Source organism: Spea bombifrons, chromosome 5 (assembly GCF_027358695.1).
Source record: "Spea bombifrons isolate aSpeBom1 chromosome 5, aSpeBom1.2.pri, whole genome shotgun sequence".
Taxonomy (NCBI): Eukaryota; Metazoa; Chordata; class Amphibia; order Anura; family Pelobatidae; genus Spea; species Spea bombifrons.
In genome coordinates, this window is record NC_071091.1 from 72797646 (window position 1) to 72804939 (window position 7294).

General features: G+C 42.4%; 2 long non-coding RNA genes across 2 annotated transcripts; both read right to left on the minus strand.

The window, feature by feature from the left end:
• Positions 1-559: 559 nt before the first annotated feature.
• On the minus strand, positions 560-4772 carry LOC128497224 (uncharacterized). Its single transcript, XR_008354286.1, has 3 exons — positions 4747-4772; positions 736-963; positions 560-631 (listed from the first exon to the last, which is right to left on the minus strand). It is a non-coding gene; the product is annotated as an uncharacterized LOC128497224 (long non-coding RNA).
• On the minus strand, positions 3021-3911 carry LOC128497225 (uncharacterized). Its single transcript, XR_008354287.1, has 2 exons — positions 3838-3911; positions 3021-3407 (listed from the first exon to the last, which is right to left on the minus strand). It is a non-coding gene; the product is annotated as an uncharacterized LOC128497225 (long non-coding RNA).
• Positions 4773-7294: the final 2522 nt, after the last annotated feature.

A 7294-nucleotide genomic window follows, 5' to 3' on the forward strand; every position in this document is an offset into this window, starting at 1 on the left:
CAGCCAAGCTCTTTACGCTGCAGAAACTAATTAATAATTTGGCAATTAGAACGTATAGCAAAGTCAAGGAGTTTAAAGCAGGTCTCTGCCGTAGACTTGCTTCTGATATTGAGGTGGTCTGTTTTAGCAACAATCCACAAATAGCCAGGACTTTCTTGTCCAAAGCTGCAGATTCACTCAAATTAAACCCCTATGTTTGCTTTTGTTCAACTGTCCACGAATCCTCACACTGAAAGAGTGAAAGCAGAAGGCTTCACACCATGCTGGTTCACTAACCAAATTAGCATTTTCTATAGCCTCCCTCTAAAGGTACAGGCGCTAGCACTTCCTACAATCTGCAGTGACAACTACATACCAAAGGAATATATAAAAAAATTATACACACTCAATTAATTCATTTTATTTCCATAAAAGATAAAAAATGTGAAGTTCCTTAATGCGCCACGTCAAGTCACTTCCTAGGTGGGAGTTGCGTCTCTATTGGCTCAGCAAGACTCCATTTGTGATTGAGTAGCATTTTCCATACTTCCGTTAACGCCAAACTGGGCTAGCAAAGTCCACCGAGCCGTTAATGTGACAAAATAGACAATTGATGCAGGACACACTGCTTGTTTTATCCCACAGGTCTGTGCTGTTAGCTGAGCCCTCGGACGTGGGGGTGTTTTGTGGCCATCAACTTGGAACAGAAAAACACCACTTTACTACCAACAACAAGAACGTTTCCAACCTGTTCACTATCCCTGCTCCCTGAAAATCAAATCTAACATTTTAGCATTTGTAACATTTTCACTCATGGTACATAGACTGTGGAGGACCAATTTATAGCATGCTATTCTGACAAGCCTAATGCGCTTCATAGATTATTTTCTCATCCAGCTTCTCATCAACCTGTGCGTTGCCAAAGGATTTTGAGCAGGTTCTCCAGGGCACAACAGTTGTTCCAAATCGACATAACAGCTCTTCCTGCATTGATTGCGAAAGAGGAAAAAGAAATAAAGGTTAGCACGAAAGGGAAGCCACATTCCAGTAAGATTTGAATAACCCCCAACCATCCTGAAGGTCTGACTCCAAGGTATGAGGGGTGCATGGTTTCATTGGCTGATGCTGGCAGAGTGACCCAAATCCCTTTGACAAAATCATGCAATTTTAAATGTATGAACTGGCTATTACACCTGCACAACGGAACACTTCATAAGACATTTTTAAGATTGTATAATTTTCGATTATAAAGAACGTTATAGAGAGAGAGAGAGAGTTGATACATACCAGGGTTTTTAGGTGTTTTCAAATGGGTAACCTGTACCTTTTTGATTTGGAGTAGTGGTTAAGGCATTGGTCTTCCACCATAAGGCCCATAAGTTCAAGTGGCTTGTCCTCACACCAGTGACGTTCTAGTAAACAAAAAAATTTGCGCACGTCTCCGCTGCCTTAACCCCTTCAGGACCGGGATTTTGATACTAACGTGTCGCTAAAGGACCGGAGCCGTTTTTGTGTTTTTGCCATGTCTTTCTTCAACTGTAATTTCTCTCTTATTAATTGGTGCACCCACACAAATCATATATTGTTTTTTTTTAGGACAAGTAGGGCTTTCATTTGAAACCATATTAAGCTGGGTAGTACATTGTTTTGTTTGAAATAAACTGGAAAAAGTGGTGAAAAAATGAAAAAAACGCATTTTTTTACAGTTTTGTATACATACAAATTGTACACACATTGAACCAATGGGAAAAAATTATCCCAAATATATTCATTAAGTTGTCCTGATTTGGAAACCACCCAACATGGCCAGGATTTTCATCTATTTTGACCAGTATAGGGCAAATATTGCTAGGCATGCATCGTGTTTTTGAAATGTAATTTTTTGCAAATTTGGCATGGTAGTCTAATAACTGCAATAGTTGTCACAGATACTGATTATCCCCCCAAAATTATATGTTTATGAAAAGTAGATAAGTCAAGGTGTACAACTAGGGTCATTTTGACACTTTTCAAACAGGGATTTTATCGCCAGTTGCTGCCAAATTTTGAGGTATTTTTATATTTTTTTGGGTTTTTTTGCATATGTTGCAATGTTGCTTTAGATTTTATATTATATTTTGTATAGAATTTGTGCAACTGCAGAAAAAAACACCAAATTGTGTTCACCAACATCCCCCGGTTCCAACAAGGCCTCACATGCATGGTTCATGCATTTTTTGAGGAAGCTATGAGGGCAAAACTGGAACATGCGCATTTTCGTTTTCACATTTGGAATTTTCAGAAATTGGTTTCCTGGGCCCATATCCCATTTGGGACATTTTGGAAGCCCCCCGCTGTAAATTACCCCATAAAAGTATATATTTATGAACAGTAGACAAGTCAAGGTGTTCAACTAGGGTAGTTTTGACAGTTTTCAGCTAGCCATTTCTTCACTCGTTTCTGCCAAACTTCACAGGGAAATTATTTTATTGCGTTTTTAACGCATACATTTCAATGTTGCACTGAATTTCTTGCACACCATAAGTGCAACAGTGGAAGAAAACACCACATTTTGTTCACCAAGATCCCCTGATTCCAACAAGACCTCACATGCATGGTTCATGCATTTTTTGAGGAAGCTATGAGGGCAAAACTGGAACATGTGCATTTACATTTTTTTAAATATTTTTTTTATCAGATTACTTGTAAGTGACAGGTTTAGGCCGCTGACATCAATCAGGGAGACCGATCAATAATCAGCGACTTAAAATGTCACCGACAAGTGATCAGGTAATAATTATGATTATTTCATTTATTAATAATTTGTGTTTTTTCATAATTACCCTAGATGACCCCTCTCTCTTTGTAGAGCAGGGTCATCCGTGGGCTGCCATAATGATCCGATCACTCCTATTGGCCAGGAGCGATCTGATCAGCCCAGCATTTGACCTGGAAGCACCCTGGACTTTCAGGTCAGTGCTGGTATTTTTTTTATTATTATTTTTATTATTTTTTTATTATTTTTTTTATTTATTATTTTATTAGTATTTTTTTTAAAAAAATTATTATTATTTTTTTTTTTTAACTCTTTCAATGCTGATGCTCCATTGAAGCACAGCATTGATTGATATTTAGTCCCCACAAGCTTGTGGGGACTAATATTAACCCCTGCAATGCTGCGATGGGGGTCATAAACAATCGCAGCATTGAAGGGGTTAATTGAGGAAGAGGGGGGTAGGGGTTAACTATGGGGGGTGGGGGTGGGGGGGCTGGTCTCCACACTAATGTGGAGACCAAAGAGCCCTGTCTCCCTGTCCCTGAAGCTGCCTCTGGCAGCTGGGACACAATCTCCAGTGGACTGGAGATTGTGGGAGAGGAGTCTCTCTGATCAGCCCTACAGGGCTGATCAGAGGACTTCTGGGGGTTCGTTTTTGCTGCTGGAGGTCTGCCTGGGCTTCCAGGCAGACCACCAGTAGCAGAACCCCCTAAAAAACGGGAATTAACCCCTTCAATGCCGCGATCGCGGCATTGAATGCAGCGATCGCGGCATTGAAGGGGTTAACGCTGCACTGATGCTCTCATGGAGCGATCAGGCAGCAGGGGGGTGTTGGGTCAGGTCCCCACACTTGTGTGGGGACCCATTCAACACCCCCACCCCTTCCCTGAAGCTGCCTGTGGCAGCTGAAACAGCGATTGCAGATTTTTCTGCAATCGCTGTTTCTGCCTAGAGAATCACTCCGTGGGAGTGATCGTAGGCTTGGGGGAGGGCTTAGACAGGCTGTGCTGTCTGCCCAGGACTCCTGGGCAGACGGCAGCAGCAGCGCCCCCGCGATCACCGCGATTGTGGTGATGTGGGGGCGTTTTTTGGAGGAGACGTACCTGGTACGTCCCGGTCTACCGGTGACTGTTAACCAGGAAGTACCAGGTACGTCCCGGTACGGAAGGGGTTAAAGGCCAAAGGGAGAATAATAGATGGGGTGATCTCTACACTCTGGCATGGCAGCTACGTAGTACTGTGTCACAGTGGGGTGGGGGCTGCAAAGGTAAGTGAAAATGAGGCACCCTTTGTAAGGTGTTTTCAAGGTCACCAGGCAGCTAGCTGTGATGTATCCCTTTAATATGAATTCAAAAGCGTAGGCCGCTTATCCATGGTGAATGGTTTGCAGGAAACTATTTACTACAAAGACTAAATACATATACCTTATAGGAGAGAGAGAAGGTGTGACAGAAAGATTGAAATACTTCAAAGGATTTAACAAAGTAGTGCATTTAGCTGTAACATGGCCACTGAGATCAGACCGTTAAGGGAAGAAAGAAAGGATAGAGGGGGGGAAGGGTGTTACTAAATTGGCAATGCTATGTTAAATAAGGAGGGGAGAATGGGCAAGGGGCGGTCAGTATGGGCTTCCTTAAAACTTCTAGGCGTAGAGGTATTAGAGGACTGAAGCAGATGACTGAATTATTTAGGGGGGGTTGCAACACTTATGGAATTAAGCAAAGAGAGAAGCATACAAAAGAGGAATGAAACAGGGAGGCAAAGAAGCAGAGGGACTATGAGCAGCAGAACTGTTTGATGGGAGGAAGGGATAGAAGGGCGACATGGAGAGAGTGATGCACAGACTGTGTTGGTACTTAATAAAAATAAACCTACATGTTCACACTCACTCGTTGAAAGGATCACCCGAAGGCTGGTTCCACACTCTGTGGCCACACATAACGGTGGTTTTGCAAATGCTTGCACAACTACGGACCATCTTGCCTCTGATCGCACGTTCATGTTAGTCTTACCAGCTGCAAGGGCTCACGGCATGTCCTAGAATGTCACCCCTCTTTTACCCAATAGTGCACTGGCCCAGACAATAGCCCGATGCATAGATGACCATGCAGCATTCAGGAGCATCACAGACCTTAACGGCACTTGCTCTTGCTTTTTTACTTGGTAAACACAAAAGCAATACAACCATTTTCAAAATGCTAGAAAGGTATGATTTTCACAAATTATTTTGTATCTAACATTTCACACCTGAGTTACTTAAAAAAGGGAAACAGAAACAGTTAGTACAAAAAGACAGGGGAATTGTGCTAAAGAGGACGTAAGAGACCCTACTAATCTCTACCACTTCTGATTGAGAGGCTGTACAACTAATCTACAACCCCCTCCAACAAAATAATTACATTTTCAGAAAGAAAAATCATATACAGGGTCAATGTGACTGGCCAGAACAGACAGAGACTGAGGATGCACAAAAAGAGAGGTTGGAATGCAGCACTCAGCAGTGAAATGGTGCACGAGCCAGGGTACCACCAAGTCCCTCAATAAATCCAAAATAAAGAAGCAGAGGCTCAGCACTTCAAATAATAAGGTGAGTTTATTTCACACAGGCAACGTTTCGACGCACAGGTCTTTCTCAAGCCTTGAGAAAGACCTGTGCGTCGAAACGTTGCCTGTGTGAAATAAACTCACCTTATTATTTGAAGTGCTGAGCCTCTGCTTCTTTATTTTGGAGAGACTGAGGATGGACACAGACAGAAGAGAAAAAGGCATTGTGGAAATCTCCAATGGAAATCCCCTGGTAAAGGCATCTGAGATGAAGACGGTGCACTCACAGCCAGAAATGGCACAGCTCCATGGAATCTGCTGGCTCTATATAAATAAATGTACTGACAAGGGAGAAAGCCAGAAGATTAGGAGCAAGAACATTTGGTCAGGGAACTAAAAGCAGAGTGGAAACAAACTGTTGAGGGAGACTTCTTAATTTAATAGAAGCAAGCAGGAGAGAGCAGAATGGGACATACAGTACTGAGAGAGGGGAAGTTAATAATAATAAAACGTTAAAATGTTAAACGAGGCATAGACAAACTGGTAGATCTGTTCCATATGGGAATCTTTGCCTAATTTCAAAAATTACAAGAAAAGTCGGATAAAACGATATAAGTGTGTTATTCACAATTGCAACATTCTTAATATATGTATCCATGCCCTCCTGGGTCAACACAAGCTCCATATTCACACGGTTTCAGTTCTGTTATAATTTGTTTTGTTTGTGTGTGTGTGTGTGTGTGTGTGTGTTTTAAAGATTTCTTGTCCCCCAATTTTTTAGGTTTATCAGGAAGTGGGGTGTCAGAGCTTAACATGCAATATTCTCCAGAAATTTGGGGTAGAGTTTTATTGATTTAGCAAAAGTCTTTAGATGTGTCAATTATTCAGAGGTTACCAAGAAGGTTCTTCACCACAATTGAACATTTTGGTGGCCATCCCTCAGCATATAAACATTTAACAGGTTACTGGGGTTCCTACTTTTATCTGTTAAAGTAATCATTGCAAGTAGGGCTGCAACTAACGATTATTTTCATAATCAATTAGTTGGCCGATTATTTTGTCGATTAATCGGATTAAAAAAATTAATGTAAATTTTTAATTTATTTAAAATAATTTAATAAACAAATGATGTTAAATACAAACAGCAGAAAAAAAAAATTTGATAAAATGCATTTCTTGTCTTTATTTCCCAACCAGCCCCCCCAATTTATGCACATTTGAGCCCAGGCTTGCCATGCTGCCTCCCACATATGCCACTCCACGCTGCCTCCCACATATGCCACTCCACGCTGCCTCCCACATATGCCACTCCACGCTGCCTCCCCCATATGCCACTCCACGCTGCCTCCCACATATACCACTCCACGCTGCCTCCCACATATACCACTCCACGCTGCCTCCCACATATGCCACTCCACTGTACCCCCACATATGCCACGCTGCCTCCCACATATGCCACTCCACCCCCACATATGCCACTGTGCCCGATACCCCCTGATACACCACTCCATCCTCCCCAGACATGCCACACTGCCTCCCAGACATGCCACGCTGCCCTCCCCACATATGCCACTCCACTCTACCCCCAGATATGCCACTGTGGCCCCATATATGCCTTATACACCCTGATACACCACTCCGTCCTCCCCAGACATGCCACACTGCCCTCCCCACATATGCCTTATATAATGTATATGCCTTATACCCCCAGATATGTCACTCTGTCCTCCCCAGATATGCCCGATATCTCATAGTCCCCTCATAGAGTCACAGACCCGTTCGCATCGCACTGACTCCATACTTTTATAAATAAGTACTGGGTTAATCTTCACTGCCCCCAGGATTTAGATACCTCTTAGTCTGCCCCCCTTTATCTCTAACTGCACCTTAAGTTAACTTTATTAAATTAATCAAATTAACCCTCAGTCCTCATCATTAAATTAACCCTAAACACCCCATTAACCATAACTACCCCTAAATTAACTCTAAATACCCCATCAAAACAACTACCCTAAA